Raw genomic sequence first — 17,667 nt, 5'->3', positions numbered from 1 at the left:
ACTAATTAATGGTTTGTCAAATCAGATACCTTACTTTTGCTGCAGGGAGCAAAGTGAGACACTAACATAAAATATATACATAAAATAGGTAAATAAAGTAAATACAAAAACGTTTCTTTTACTATTTTGTTTGATATCCAATTTGGGGCAAATTTAAAACCGACATGGCTGTTCCGACAGACAAGCAAGTAATCTTAGAATGGATCTCTGCTGGATCCCATTATACTTAATGAGGCTGGCAGACATTTGGTCCGCATCCGGCAGTGCCAGATGCAGTGAGTTCCGGAAAGCTGTTCTCTGCCAGAACAGACTACCGGCATTTACACCGGAGGTGTGAAAGTAGCCTTAGACTGGCTGACTAGACCTGCAGCTGATTTATTACAGTGGCTCAGGCTGAATTATAAATCTGGTGCAGGGATAGACACTTTCATCTATCTCTATACCAACTATTGGCTGGCTTACTTTGAGACAAAGTTTTACTCCCGAACTGTGGTACTATTTAGGCCATGCCCTTGAATCCCACAACCTTTTTGAGCGAGAAATAAAATGTTGTAGAAAAATTAGTTGTTCTCATTTTCTCCACTTTTTAGACACATTCTAGGTTCAGACACATTAGTAAATATGAACAACTGTGTGCTAAATGAAATAATAATAATAATAATAATAATTTGTTACAGATAAAATGCCACAGGTACAGTCTTGTGTACCCAGTGGTGTACTTGAGTACTTCATATTTTTTCAGATTTCTCCACCCAGAAGAGGATGGCCAGTCCTTTTTTCCCTCCTAGGAGGGAATTTATCACTCCCCAATGCCAGTTGTATGCCATTAAAAAGCAGAAAAATTGAGTTTTGACACTTTTTAAATGCCATTGTGTTTTTTTCCAGTTGCAACTAGCAAGTTTCCAGAAAGGGAGGCATGATGAGGGCACATTCATTTTATTCACAGCAGAAACTTGGCGTGATTAATTCTGGTGCTCGGACTGCCAGAGGAGGCCTGTCATTTGAGTCGATGCCTGCACCATGTCTCCTCCGACAGCGCAGGCCCAATCAAGACTGGCTCAGCACACACTGGTCTTGATAAATTAGGGCCTTGATGTCCTATTAATGATGATTGAGTCAACAGTGTAATTACTCTGTAGAGAAGAGGTACAGGTCCTTGCGACCCATTAGCAAAGAAGATGAGACCAACTAGGACGTAGGCCTCCTCTTACCAAGGGTCCAAGAACAGCCCTTTCTGCCTTCACTATGTATATGCCCTTTTGTCTGTCTCTGTAGAGAACATTATATCACTACTTATTTTCAAAACTAATTTACTTACCCAAATCCCCTGATTTGAAGCATAAAATATAGCCGGAATTAAACTAGCTCTGCTCAATAATTGTTTCAGAAAATTGCAGATATCATTGATAGATTTGTAATGACTTGTTTTGTTTCGGTTGTCTTTTTGATACGCTGCAGAACAAAAGGAAGGGAATTAAGTTTGGTTTGAGATTTTTTTTTTTTATCCTGTATTTCAATAGTCTACTTTCAAGGAGATTACATTAGGCGCTACAAGCTAAATGTAAGTTTTTTTGTTTCTCTTTTTCAAAATGCACTACACAAATGGTGGTAGACAACATGCAGAAAGGAAACGTGTTATCAAATATGAACAAAAGGAGTAACGTGCTCATTTAAACAAGAAATTTAAGTGGAAAATTGAAATAGAAAGGTTGAGTAAAATGCAATTAACTGATCAAAAATAAAGATATCATTGTGGCTGTCCATTCTCCACAGATGCTTCTTAGGACGCCTTTACGGTCTATCTTAACAGAGTTTTAGTGATTCAACAGCAGCGTTAGTATGTTCTATCAAAGTGAATGCTGCACTCACTGGAACTTGCTAAAAGAAGCAAAAAGAAGAGAGACTTTCAGCATGTCTCCACTACGAAAGTGTAGTCTATTAAATTTATGTGATTTACCTATTTTGTTTTTACTATTTTCTTCTTAGACATTTCTCTACTCTAGCCAGTCGTACCCAATAACTTTAGAAATTCACTTGATTAAAGCAGACATTTGTGCCTACATGCTGGAGATGGTCTTCTGCTTGTAATTTGGATAACTCCGCCAGTGGCACTAAGGGCAAAATAGCCAGAGAACTTGTAATAATAACATCATTAATTCATCTTTACAGAAGTCAAAGATAGATAAATAGATATATAGATAAATAGATAGATAGATAGATAAAATATGTAATGCTCCAGAGTGGCATTACCACCTTTGTCTGGCCCCCACTATCTTTAATGGTTCATCCTGTATCATCTTGCATATTTATTGCCATATCCTGCATAATGTGTATATGTATTTTCCTTGCAAACAATTGTTAAAGTGTTATGTGCCTGGTTCACCAGCAGATGGCGGCAATCTTGGCAGAGTTCGTTTCCCTGGAGAGGAACCTTCTAGTTCCATTCCAGCCCTCTCTAGAGAGGGAGGAGTTCAGTGTTAGTGAAAGTCAGTCTAATCTACCCTTCTAAGGGAGAGGTCGAGTCTAACCTTCCCCTCCTTGGGGTAAGGTTCTGCATAGAGTTCAGAGTACCCACTGTAAGGGGAGGATTGTGTTCCAGACAGCAGGGCACCCCTGCTCTGCTGGGCCCAGAGTTCTAAGCTGTAAGCCTCTTAAGCCAGGAAGAAAGGTTCCCTGGATAAAGATAAAGAGAGACAGAGCTAAAGACAAAGATCAGAGAAAGATACAGATCCAGATAAAGACAAAGTCAGACTACAGAAAGTTAAGTTACAGCAGAGAGGAAAAGTTACTATTTAATCCAGCCAACATAGTAGAGCTGAGTGAGTACAGATGTAGCAGAGCTGAATGTGTTTGCCTGCCAGAAGTTAAGCTTAAATCTGCTGATAACCAAGATAAAGTTTGGAAGACTGTTCCTTGATGAAAGTTTGCCAAGTAAAGCTGTGTTCAAGTCTGGACTCCATTTCTTCTACCCAATCCCTCAACTGTTAACCCTTTTTCACTGCTTCAGACAACCACGCTTGGGGTTCTGGATATCCAGGTAGGAGCATCATGACAAGTGCAAAAGCCGCACCTAAAGGGACACTATAGGCACTCTATACACCACTCTGGCATACCTACACCTGGGTTCCACCACTTCCTTCTAAATATGGGAACTTAGTTCCTGGTTGCTGAAATGCAACTGGCATCACAACAAAAACTCTAAAAACTCTCATAACACCTGTAGAAGAGACCCCTGGCGCGGGACCATCCTGCTGCAAATACAACATATTTCCTTTCTGGGATTCACATCCCCACCCATCCCTTGGTTGAACTTGATGAACTTATGTCTTTTTTTCAACCGTATTAACTATGTAACGATATTCAGCTCTATATGTTTTTCATGCTTAATTGTGCAGCAAAAATGAATTCTTTTTTTCTCAAATTACATATCTGCTGCAGATTTCAGCAAGTTTTTAAGAATTGTTGTACATTTTAATAATTCTCTTAATTTATTTTACACTCTACCATCTAGAGTAGATAGATCGATAGCTAGATAATTAGATAGATAGATAATAGATTAGAGACAGATAAATAGCTCCATATGTTTTTTTAATGCCCAATTGTGCAACAAAAATAAAGTGTTCTTTTTCTCAAACTACAGATCTGCTGCAGATTTCAGCAAGTTTTTAAGAATTTTTGTACATTTTAATAATTCTCTTCATTTATTTTACACTCTACCATCTAGAGTAGATAGATCGATAGATAGATAATTAGATAGATAGATAGATAGATAGATAGATAATAGATTAGTAACAGATAAATAGCTCCATATGTTTTTTTCATGCCCAATTGTGCAACAAAAATAAAGTATTCTTTTTCTCAAACTACAGATCTGCTGGAGACTGCAGCAGGTTTTTAAGAATGTTTGTTTTAATTTTAATTAAATCAATCCTTTTTTTTGTTTATTTTCTATTTGACCTTATATGAACCACCGCATATAAGCTCTTCTTATAGCATTCCATGATTTGATAGAGACCATGGGGGGTCATTTATCATGCATATTAGGAATATTTCTGGCACAGGTTGCGGCGCAATGGTTAGTTGTGCAGCAATCTGCGACTTTTCCTAGCTCACGCCAGGTATGGTGTGGGCGGGGACGGGACGGCCGGCCCATCTCATTCATAGTTTTCCATGTCTGTTTTAGGCATCTAAAATGGTCTAAATGTAAGCCAGCTAGGAAGCTGTCTCGCATTTTGACTGGTGCTGGATGCCCCGAAGTTATGTAGAGGCTGACGTCTCATCTTAACTACGGCGGATCCACCGCCAGCTATAGGGGTTATAAAGACCGGTCTTATTAAATGACCCCCCCATGTTTTTTATCTTCAAAGACAGAAACTTGGTCTCTGGAGAGTCTGAAACCACACTTTCCACATGATTTTATAGTCTCCTATATATCTTTTGGCAGAGGTTTTTTCATGCTGTATATTGGACATTTCAGAAACTTGTAACTCAGTTCTCATATCTGCTGTCCTTGCAAGGTGGCATGAGAATCAAAAAACTAACAACGAAAGTCAAGAAACATACGTCTTGAATCAAAGTTTAATTATGACTCGGATATTGATGACCTATCCTCAGACCCCTTCAAACAGCTCACCGAGGAGTCGGACCGCCGCATATCAGATACTGATGAATAGTGTTGAGCGCGAATGTTCGATTTGCGAATTTTAATTGTGAATATCGCCACTTCGAGAATTCGTGAATATTTCGAATATAGTGCTGTATATTCGTATTGGCGAATAGTGTTGATCGCGAATATTCTAATCGCGAATTTATCGCGAATATCGGCACTTAGCAACATCCCTAGCAGCCAATAGGGAAAGTTGCCTACCCCTTAGTGTTGATCGTGAATATTTAAATCGCAAATTTGTATCGCAAATATATCACATTGCCGATTTTCGCAATCAAGTAAATAATGACTGGAGATCACGAATTCTCGAATTTGCGAATTTATTGCGAATATTCGGCCCAAAATTTGCAAAATATCGCAAATTCGAATATTGCCTATGCCGCTCATCTCTAATGATGAACTCTTCTGATCAAAATCATCAATATTCAAAAGGCAGAATACCCCTTTAGATAAGTCATCTCCCGTAGCCCTCTGATTATAGCAGATTTGACAATCCCTGTATTCTATGGTTTTGTGAACAACTTTACATACTTAGCTACAATTTGTGAAGCTTTTTCACATGTAGTTTGTAGTGACCTCTGATTTATTTGTGATTTTGCGACAACTGAGCCAACCTATAGTTGGTATAAGGGTAGACAAAAGTGACTGCTCCTGCACCAGATTTATCATCCAGCCTGAGCCCCTGTGATCAGGGCTGGGACAAGGTCCACCACCAACAGAGACTGAGCTGCCCAAGTGTGCCCCCCCCTCCCCCCCGCCATTTAGATATGTATGTTTGTTATTAATCAGACATCCACCGGCCCTGCCTGTGATACATCTGCTGCAGGTCATGGCAGTCGGTCTAAGGCTAGTTTTATACCTGTAGTGTGAATTCCTGCAGGCTGTTCCAGCAAAGAACAGCCTACCAAAGTTCAGTGGATGCGGCACTGCCGGATGCTGATGGAATGCCCACCAGCCTCATTAAGTATAATGGGGTCGGGTGTAGATCCGGCAGCATTCCAGCAAACAATGCGGAGGATCGGCCGGACGCGAAATCGCTGTATGCTATAGTTTGTGTCCGGACGATTCCCGGCATCGTCTGCCAGAACAGCCCGACGGAATTCACACCAGAGCTGTCAAACTAGCCTAAGTTTACTCCATCTATAGTTTTAGCAAGTCTGCCCCAATGTGGTCACAGCACAGAGATAATGTACACATTGATGTCACAGCATAGAAATAACGAACAAGTGGATGTCAAAGAAAAAGGGTTAATGAAGAGGATTCACAGCACATTGTGCCCAAGTGATGTCCCAGCTATACGGGATAGTGTATATAGTGATGCCTTAGAGACATCATGTACATAGCAAGAAAGTAACAAGCAAAAGTTGGCCACCATGATCACTAATAATGGCACTTCACCTTTAAGAGGGAACGGGCCTTCTGGGGCCTCATAACAGCTGTGCCTGGTAGTTACATCCATGGAAAATCCTTTTTGAATACCTCCCTATATGTAAAATGTGTATGTTGCAGGAAAGCCATTTCTTTGAACAGCCAAAACTGAAGGATTACCTCCCAAATTAAATAATCTGAATGAAATCTATGGTATACACTAGGAATTTTATTTGGTAGCATATTAGGGGTAGGTGTCCACTATGTTTGGGGACTAAATTGTAGGGGAAAAGGTTTAACTGATCTTCTAAAGCAGGGATGCCCAACCTGCGGCCCTCCAGCTGTTGTAAAATTACAACTCCAACCATGCCCTGCTGTAGGCTGTCTGTGCATGCCGGGAGTTGTAGTTTTGCAACAGCCGCAGGGACGCAGGTTGGGCATCCCTGCTCTAAAGCGTAAATATAAGCAATACAGCGGTCCCATTACCAAGGTTAGATTCTGAGTCTGCTGTCCATCTATGTGCTGTCTGCATCCGTGAATAGGCATTTCTAGAAAGAAGTTGCGGCATGCACATGGCGGGTATCTGTATATTGTGGATCCACGGTTTGCGGACCACAAAATACATACAGTCGTGTACATTAGACCTTATACTGTAGTTTACAAATTTGGCTGCACATTTTCCCCCAACTTTTACACAGTAAATTTGTCCTCTAGGTTATTATAATCACATATTAGAGGGATTTTCTGAAAAGAGAAGCCTTTGAGAAGGAGGAAAAAGAATCAATACTCACCTATGAAATCCTCCATGACTCCAGCACTGGCATTCTGGTGGTCTCTGTTGGTCTTTACTGCAGACATAACATGCCTGTCTGTCCATGTGGCCGCTGCAGCCAAGCAGTGTCCTCAGCAGCCTCATGCTGTACACGGCTGAGAGCAGTGATTGGCTAGAGCAGTCACATGGGGAGACAGGCACATCAACATTGCAGCATAGCAAACAAAACTGCCTGGCACCACTGGCAGGGAACTTAAAGGTTGAGTATAATTTTTATATGCCATTTTGTCCCTCTGAACAATTTTTTTATGATCTTGGAAAAACCCTTTAAATCTTGATTTAAATGTTGATGATCGGACCAGTGGGGGGGGGGGGGGGGTCTGTCTTCTGGCACCCCTGTTGATCAACTGTTTGAAGGGGTAAGTGCTGTGACACTCTGCAGTCTTTTTCTTTGCCAAGTGATTTCACATCTTTGTGCAGCTCAGTTCCATTCAAGTGAATGGAACTGAGCTGCAATACCAAGCACAGCCAATATACAAAGTACGGCGCTGTTCTTGGTAAGCTATAAAGAGGCCGCAGGGCTCGTCCTAGCTGATTGGAAGGGATTCTGGCAGTCAGACCCCAACCAATCATATACTGATAACCTGAGAAATCTTGTCAATATTTTATTACTGGAAACCCAGTAGCTAGGAAAAAAGTAGCTAGAACATGTTCACACCACAATCAGTGGATGTGTCACTCATAAAATTGTCATCTGACGTCGGGTGAGTTCTGTGTTGTCACACTGCAAAGATAGACATGACAACACAAGGCAATGTGATGACACTATACCGAGAAATCCCTGCGCATTATCAACATGATAAGACAGGATCGTAAGAACTCTGTGACAAGCTGATGGGTGATACATCTGAAATTAGTATAACTGAGGTAAGAAAGACTTCAGCTAGTGGAAAGCATGGCATGTGTCATTGCAGATGTGAACGCCACGCTTTATGTGCAGACTGCTAGTGAAAGGTAATGCTCATGTCGGCCATTGACCCCACAGGCTAATAGAATAATGTCATACAATATTTTATTAAGACGGTAAATTGAAAAAACTGCAGCGCTCACCTGTGCAAACACGAGGAGACACGGAATAGCTTGACCTGGACACGGCCACGTAGAAACTCCAAATGAAAAGTAGATTCCAGCAACTCATAAATGCTAATATTTATTAGCTTTGGATTAAAAACCAGACATCATCAAGGTAGAAAAAAATATATGCAATTCACAGTGACGCGTTTCGGGCTCTTTAATTGCTGCCCTTCATCATGACATGGTGAACATGGTGTTTTTTAATCCGAAGCTAATAAATATTACCTTTTATGAGGAGCTGGAATCTACTTTTCTTTTGGAATATTTTATTAAGGCATTGGGCCAAATTTATGAAGACTGCCTAAGGCCCCTTTCACACGGGCGAGTATTCCGCGCGGATGCGATGCGTGAGGTGAACGCATTGCACCAGCACTTAATACCGACCCATTCATTTCTATGGGGCTGTTCACATGTGCGATTTTTCTCACGCGAGTGCAAAACGCATTACAATGTTTTGCACTCGCGCGGAAAAATCGCGGGTGTTCCCGCAACGCACCCGCACATTTTCCCGCAAAGCCCGTGTGAAAGAGGCTTTAGAGAAAAACTATTGGCCATAGCAGCCAATCACAGTGCAGCTTTCATTAAAGCTTTCTAAATGCTGGTAAGAAAACCTCAGGCAAGATGGCCGCCCCCATAATCATAATCATGCATAACCATGTAAACATGGCTATAAGGGAAAATAATAGCATTCTTAATACAGAATGCTTACTAAAATGTAAGAATTAGGGGTTAAAAAAATATTAACTCACCTTATCCACTTGATCGCGCAGCAGGCATCGTCTTCTTTCTTCTTCTTTTGGGACCTGCAAAAGGACCTTTGATGACGTCAGCGCAGGTCCTGCTGAATGAAGATAGAAGATTCTTATATCTTCATTCAGCAGGACCTGCGCTGACGTCACCACGCTCACCACGTGGTGAACGTGATTACGTCATCAAAGGTTTTTTGCAGGTCCTAAAAGAAGAAGAAAGAAGACGATGCCGGCTGCGCGATCAAGTGGATAAGGTGAGTTAATTTTTTTTTAGCCCCTCAATCGACATTTTAGTAAGCATTCTGTATTAAGAATGCTATTATTTCCCCTTATAACTATGTTATAAGGGAAAATAATACAGTGAATTTACTTTAATGGGGTCCGGGGTTGCTCATCCTTATCATCCCCTAGCAACCATGCATGAAAATCGCACCGCATCCGCACTTGCTTGCGGATGCTTGCGATTTTCACGCAGCCCTATTCATTTCTATGGGGCCTGGGTTGTGTGAAAAATGCAGAATATAGAACATGCTGCGATTTTCACGCAACGCACAAGTGATGCGTGAAAATCACCGCTCATCTGCACAGCCCCATTAAAGTGAATGGGTCCGGATTCAGTGCAGGTGCAATGTGTTCACCTCATGCATTGCACCCACACGAAAAACTCGCCCGTGTGAAAGGGGCCTTACTTTTTTCTACCAATATTGAATAATGCCATTCTACAAATATTACCTGTTTATTATGTTTACCTAGGTAGTTAAAAGCATTTGTTGGAGGCCGAAGCCTAAGCTCATAGGCCCGCAGATGAGTACCATCCATGGTTAACTTCGGTCTTAAAAGGGTTTTCTGGTTTGTATCAACATTCTTTGAAATTGTGTAGTGTGTGTCTTTTGTTTTGTTTTGTAATGTGTTTTACCTTTTATTGTTCCTATTATCTGTTTTGGACTGTGGTCACATGACAATGTCCATGCAGCTCTTTCTCATTTCCTGTGATGTTATGTCCATGGGCATGTTATAATAAAAGAACAGGGACAGTGATTGGGGACTGTCTATGCAACTAGTTGGGTGGGAGAAGCTTTAACCCGTTTTTCGCTCCCTGCCTTCCTGGAGCCATAGCCTTTTTTATTTTTCACATAGCAGTATGAGGACTTTTTTGTGGAACATATTGTACTTTTTAATGGCACCATATAATATTGCATACAATGTAGTGGGAAGCTAGAAATAAATTCCAAATAGGGTTGAATTGGAAAATAAACGCAATTCCTTTACAGTTTTATGGGTTTTGTTTTTACGTCATTCAGTATGTGGTTAAACTGACTTGTGCTCTTCGTTCTCCAGGTCAGTATGATTACGAAAATACCACGTATGCATACTTTTTTTTGCGCTTTAATACTAAAATAAAAATAAAATCTTTAGAATTTTTTTTTCTTTTCATTGCCATATTCTGAACCCCATAACTTTTTTTTATAGTTATGTCTATGGAAATGTGTGAGGACTCATTTTTTGCAGAGCAATCTGTAGGTTTTGTTAATATCATTTTGAGGTGTGTATGACTTTTTGATCACTTTTTATAAAAAAAAAATTCGTTATGCCATTGACCATATGGGATAGGTTTTTCATAATTTAATAGTATGGTCGATGTCCCACTTGGCATTGCCCATTATGATTTTTTTATTTTGGAGAATAGGGGCGACTTTATATATTTTTTATATTTTTTAAAACTTTGTTTTAATTTTTAATTTACTTTTTTTAGGTCCCCAAGTGCACCAAAACATGCAATGATCAGAATGGAATTTTCTCCATTATCCTATACAGAAATAGCTATATTACAATTCAGTGCTACCACCTGCTGGCCTGAATTGTACTATACAAGTAACAAGCCTGGAAGCCTAGTACAGGCTTAGGCCATATACTTACATGGAACGCCCTCCCCAATGCCGTTCCTGCCCGCGAAGCACCCGCTTCAGATTTTCTAGTCTCTTAGATGCTGTGGTCTGACCTTTCCCTCTGAGGTGTTAAATGTAAAAAAATCTGTATTATTGCTGATTGCTGACATTTGCTTTGAAGACCCGATATCTGCCTTACATATACGGCAAATGTCGATAAGGGATTAAACTAGCTGGTCATTTTTAGGGGCAGTATTGGAGCTGTGGCAGAGAAAGGAAAAGTGCATCATGTGTTTAATTGGATACAGCAATAGCAGAGGTGTATACAGTACAGGATGAAAACCAACCAGAGTGATTTGTTTACATGTGGACAATTAGTCAAAAGAATCCAAATAAATAAAGTAAAACATGGGAATAATGTATATGACGTAAGCAGCTGTTACGTCGGCACCTCATTCCTGCAGATGCCCTGCTATTTCGGGCATGCGCAAACGCCCCCCCCCCCCAACACTCACCTTTTGTCTCTTCATTGAAATTTACCCTCCTCTGCAGTACTGGCTCTGCTGCTAGGCCTTTCAAGTTTGCTAATCAGCTTCTACTATAACACTGTGCTGCTGGCCTCATTTCTTTGCCTGAGCAATTAGGTTCCTACTGTGCTAAGTAACTTGATAAGGTGTTTGTTTTCGGTTATCTGCTTGTGTACTGACCTCTGCTTCTTTTCTGCATTCTGACCTTCATCTGCCTTATCTGACCTGTGACTGTTTCTGTTGTGATCCTCTGCTTCTAGCTCTGTCCTCAGACCTGTTTTGCATGTCCGCATTAACTGTACCTGCCCTATCCTTGGCCTTGTAAGAAACAGCCCAATGATGTCCCAAGTTTCATTAGTCTGTGTAAACTGTGGTGAAGTTAAATGTATATGTGTTTCTGTGCTTCTGGTCCTTTAAGACAGCAGCTGTTGTAATATATGCTGGAGTGACACATCCCAAATGATGATGTCAGCCTGTCTGTTTTGCAGTGTGTGAGAGGAGAAGCAGTCTGTGACAAGAACAGCAGCCATCTTGGCAAGATAAAATATGTCTGTGCTGAATTAAGAGTGTGGGAAGATACTGGAGAACTTTCCTATGCAGCCAAGCTGTATGTAATTAAGTCCAGAGGTGGACGGAGCGTTTACTGGAGCCATAGTGAAGCGACTGTGCTCAGTGACTAATCGGTGAAACCTACATTTTGGCTGTGAATATTGCCACCAAAGTTAGAGACTTGCAGTGCTGTTGAAGTACCGGACAGTCACTGCAAAACCCCAGTTTCATCACACATCAGTGTACTGATTCTGCAGGACTGTCAGTGTGCTGAGTGATACTTGCTGTTGGACTCCAGTGCATCCATTTGTTTCCCTGCCTGCTGAGGAGAATTTTTATTGTTTCAGATATTATGATAATCGTGAGGAGAGGACGCTTCGCTATCAAAGAAAGGAACAACATTGGGTCCCACCGTGCGTGCTTCTATGGACTGTAACCGGTCCACCTGGACCACGGGGAGAAAGGGCAGTGCGCACCCAACTGTGAAGTTAGGATCAGTTAGGGATAGTTTTCGGAATATTGTTCATTCAGTGTCTACAGAAACGGACGTAGTAAAAGGGGAAACTATTGCAGAACCTGCCTTGAATTTTTCATACTATACTGTGTATTTTGCTTGTCCTTCTCCCTGTTCTTTCCCCTTTAACTTGCCTTTATTAACTTGTAATAAATGCATTTTTCTTGAACTTGACCACTGCGTGTGTGTTCTTTACTGGTTGTGGAGCCACAGCTACCTGCCTTGCTCTCGGTTCACAGCCTCTTACTTACTAAAAAAATGTTCTGATCCTTTGGTGCTCTACACCGGTGTCTCTGACTTCCATTGGTCAGTTGTTAACCATGCTGGAACTACTCCAAGAGCAGCCTGGTGGCTGCCCTGCAGTGAAGTCCAGGTCCCTGTACAGGGGTTAAAGGGTGAATACCAGGGGACTGTCAGGATAATGCCCTTTAGCCCATAGTCAAACCAGTTGGTTGACACTAAGGTTGCACACTTACTGCCATAACAGCAACTACATGAGCATATCTGTTAAAAACCACAGTAATCCCAGAATACCCCTTTAGTGGCCAAACCATTTAGATAGATATGAAAGTCTCATTTATCTGACAGCTTTTCATCCTGGCTCAGCCAGCCATGCATGTGTTCCTAATAGGGAAGGTGGTGCTTACTTACCATGAGAACCAATCTTTCATTTACCTGACATTTGCCATCAAGGGAGAGCTGGTATATCCCCATACACATTGTATGGTTGATTGGTAGGTTCGGTATATCTAATGTACACACATCTTTACACTGGTATTGCAGTTACATGAAGTGAAAACATTTATTAACGCATTCTTGAGACATAAAAGACCTTGAATGTCAAAAGAATGTCACAAATGGAATCCATATCTTCTGATCAGGGCTGTGAGCTTTTTCTGCTCTGTCTCAGGCACAAGGGACTTTTTCCAGTCAGCAGACTACTCTCTTTTTTTTTTTAAAGGAGAGATAGAGAGAGACTCGTGAATGTCATGTTTGAAATCATTAAATTGTTCTTTGTTGTCTAAGATTTATTTATCTGAACTCAAACCTACTTATGCCACTGGATATCAGCTCTTTCCTACCACAGCTAATTACTTCCATGTCAGGATGCTTCCTACTAATTAATTACTGAGCTGCAAGGAGGATGTGGAGAAATGTTAGTTTTTACAACTTGTAATTACTTGCACTTTCTAGAAAAACTGTCTAAAATGTGCTGGTGGTATTTATACGTAATTAGGAAATAGTTTTACTTTTGTAAACTCAACCTTGTTTTAGGTAAACATTTTTATATCAAAATAAGAAAATAAATGCTTTTAGATATGAATAATGTATCATTCCCAAGTCCTAAAATAAGCTTATCCATTTTAATGTGTATTGTTTACGTAGGCCGAAAGTTATTGGTCCGCTCTCCTCTTATCTCTGTGGAAACAAAAGATTGGGCATGCTAACATCAACCATGAATGATCCTTTTTTCCACAAACATCTGTCATTGGGGGTGAGTTGCAAGAACCCTATATGCATAAGTCAGAGGATCTAGATGAACTTAAGGGACTAACAGTTATTAATGTGCATAACCATCAAGATAAAGATGTATGCAGTTAGTTTAAGGGTCATAAAATTTTGGTAAAATTTTGATATGTTACAGAGACATCAAAACTTTTGATCGGTAATGGTCTGAGTGCCAAGGCTTGAACGATCGCTAGAAACAGGAGAAGCATGCATATATTGTGCTCTCTCTCCTCTCTGCTGAGAACAGAATCGAGACAGACCCATAGACTCCTACTGAGCCCATCTCCAGCAGCGAGGAAAGAGAGAGATATGCGTACGCTTCTATCGCCTCATTCAAGTGACATATCAAAAGTTTTACCAAAACTCAGTGACCTTTTAAACCAGTCCTTTACAAAAGCTAAGTAAAAAAATAATAATATAACATTAGATAGTCTGGCAATCCAGGTGAAATCAGCAGGTTGGCCGCAGCTCTTTACATTTTTTAGTGGCTATGCCTGGTATTGCCCATGCACTCTCAAAAGTTGTTGGCAAACAGCTATCTCTCCCTACTTCCCACTACACATAAACGTTCAGTTCAGCTGAGCATGTAGGTGTTTTAAATGGGAGAAGAGGAGACAGCTGCTGCCCGACACCTCTGGTAATGAATTATCCTCTTTGGATAACAAAAAGATTTGTTGTTAAAATTCAAAGCGCCCCAACATCCTCTGTGTATTGGGACCTTTAGTGGATAGCTATGGTTAAAAAAAAAAAGATATTGGAGTCATCACAATTAGTGTTGAGTGAATCGAATCTTACAAAGTGGAATTCGATCTGAAATTCAGGATAAATTTGATTGGCCGCGAAGCTGAATTTCCTTGTGCTTCGTGGTAGCGAATCGGTTTAACCTGAAATAGTGTAAAAAAATAAAATCATATTTACATTTGCTCAAGACGGGCCCGGCGGCTGCAATCATGATTGAATATCTCAGCCGAAATCCCCTGCATAGACATGCATGATGTCACCAAGCCGGGCAGCGTGATGATGTCATCTCGGGCCGCATGAGATTTCGCTCCAGATCTTCAAACAAAATGGCTGCGACTGGCCAGTCGCGAGCAAATGGAGGCGGTAAGTATGATTAAAAAAATTTTTACTGTACATTTTACACTGTTTTTACTCTCAGATGCCGCGATCATGTATGATTGTTACATCTGAGGGGTACAATGACGGGGAGCAGCACAATTGTAGCTCCCTGTCGTTGCACCCACTACTACTTTTGATGAACTTCGCTCATCTCTTTTATTAAACCAAACATATACTTGCATCAAAGTGATAAGACAGAAGTTGTTAGCGAGTTAAACCATTCCTTCAGCTTTTGTATATTCATTAGGGTTGAAAGACAATAAACTGGGACTGTCAAAGGGTATGCACCTGGCAGTCTTTCGATACTTCTAGATTCCCAATCATGGTTCATCTGCTTAGCATACAAATGTGGACCTAAATCCCAAAAGCTATTGTATTTAGAACCTATTTAGTCAGATTTTGCAGACAAGGGTTGTTAAAGACAGTACGTTAGCAATCATTTAGAATAACACTCGCTACAAAGTAGTATTCATTTGTTGTACCTAAGTTTAATATCTTTAACATTGCCAACATAAATTGGTTCCAGTCTGCATTACGAACATTTCAATGAAGTTAAAGCAGGTTTCACATCAGTTACGCTGTATACTTTCTTTTTTGCAATAGATATTGTACATAAAATATCCCCACAGATGTTTGCTCCACTGGGGCACATTAAATTTCATTTATATGCCAAGATAGAAAAACCCAAAACAATGTGACTTTTAACATAAAAAAAAAAAAGGCTGATGAAGAATTTGATGAGAAAATGGCGAGAATTCCTGTGGCACTTGGGTAACAATTTCAAGTCTTCAGTTTAATAGAATAAACAGTATCATATTTCATTCAACTCAAGCAATAAGATGAGCTGTGGGTATTACACTGATATAAACCAATAAAGAATTTGCAAATTTGAGACACTAATTAACTGACACAATATTAAATGAAAAAAGTTGGCTCCAGGGGCAAATATATTTTGAAGACTTGAAAGTTTCATTAAGTGAGCATTTTTAAAGGATTATTTCCATAGTTTACAATTTACAATTTTGTAAAGCTAAAAAAAAAATTGTAAAAGTGACACAGTTTGTTGGTTAACACAATGTATCTAAAGTGCAAACTCTAGGACTAAATCTAAAAGCAGAATTCAAATGATTTAAACAAAAACTATTTAAAGTACTAAGAACGCTACAGTTCAAAACACGTCAATTGTGCAGTGGTGTAACATGGGGTCCACATTCTGTAATTTGTTACCAAAAATAAATGAAACAAAATGATTTACAAGTGCTGGAACTTTCTTTATGCTGTTTATTTAAAGTACTGTATGGGCTCAGAGGGTCCACTAGTGGACCCATATTCTGACATCATAATAGGATCTCTATTATGACATGACTGCAAAGATTCAGCAAAAGACAGCTCTATGTTGAGCTAACCTGGTAGAAAATAATTTCTTTCTAGGATCTATTTCTAAAGAACTACTGACTTGGCTATAAATCTAGGTTATGTCTCAATTGCTGCTTAAAAGGTCAAACATTAATTTACAGAATAGCTATTGTACACCTGGTGGCACAGATTTTACTTCTTTTTGAAAAGAGTTTTAATTTGCATACCTTTTTCCCAGAGGAAAACTCTGCCTAAGTCCGCTTTATACCCTGCATCATAACCTGGTAAGTACTTTGGGTGTTAACCTCTAATTAACCCCATACATTTTTTTGCTTGTATCATGTCCCCTAACAGGGAAAAATAAAGTTCATAGGACAGCACCCAATCACGGTAAGTGTTGGCTTTTTGGCTAATTTTTTCTTATTCTGGTGTCCTGAACAACCATACACTCTGGGGGAATATGGGGCACATTTAGTAAGACCGGAGTTTTAGATGTCGGTCTAAGTTAAGGTCCATAGCTGGCGGTGGATCCGTCAAAGTCATGAAGAGGCGCTGGCCTCTCCATAACTTCGTCGCATCCAGCACCAGTTCTTCCTAGTGCTTCCAAGTTGTCTTACATTTAGACCATTTTCTATACCTTGGCATAGAAAATGATGAAGGAAATATGCCCCCCGGCCCATCCCCTTCCCACGCATGCCCACAATTTTAGACCTGGCATGAGCGGGGCGAAGTTGCAGATAACGGCACAATTAACCATTGCGCTATCATCTGCACCTCAAATACGCCTAATTTAGGTGTGTTTCAGTTTAATGAATTTTAGTAAATGTTTAGTAAATTACTAAGTAGTAAAAGATATCACATAAAGATAAAAATCGATGACACCAGCATAATATAGCTTTACCATAAATTCCTTAAAGGGTTCCTCCAGGATTTATCAATTGATGACCTATCTCTGGGGAGTCCAACAACCCACATTCCCACCAATCAGATGTTTTGGAGTAGCCCTGGCACTGGAGCTTCATTATGTAGTGGATGGAGCTGGTAATGGAGGTGCAATCAATCACTTTAGTGGGAGAAATTCTAGCGCCAGACCAACTTTAGAACAGCTGATTGTCAGGGATCTGGTGGTGTCAGGCACCCACCATCTGCTATTGATGACCTATCCTAAAAACTCCTTAGGGTTATTATTATTATTATGCATAAATATATACAAGATCCTATGAAGCAACAGAATCAATCACCCAAGAGAGGTCCCTTAGCGGGAACAGGTTAAACTTGATGAGCACCTATTTTTTTTCTCCTGCAACTATATATATTTTAGAAATACACTGTAAATGCATAAACCTAGACTAGATGTTGTTCCAGTTTGCTCATTTCAAAGAAAGAAAATCATTTAGGGGCATTTTCTGTTTTTAAATTACCCTTGTACAGGCGTGATGATTGTAAACATTTTTGGAAGTATGCTTTAAGCAATCTAAACAGATTACAAAATGGCCAGCTATGATAGGATGCATCATG

This window comes from Bufo bufo, chromosome 9, assembly GCF_905171765.1.
Source record: "Bufo bufo chromosome 9, aBufBuf1.1, whole genome shotgun sequence".
In the NCBI taxonomy this organism is placed as follows: Eukaryota; Metazoa; Chordata; class Amphibia; order Anura; family Bufonidae; genus Bufo; species Bufo bufo.
The sequence above is the reverse complement of the archived record's forward strand: the minus strand, read 5'-3'. Positions refer to the sequence as shown.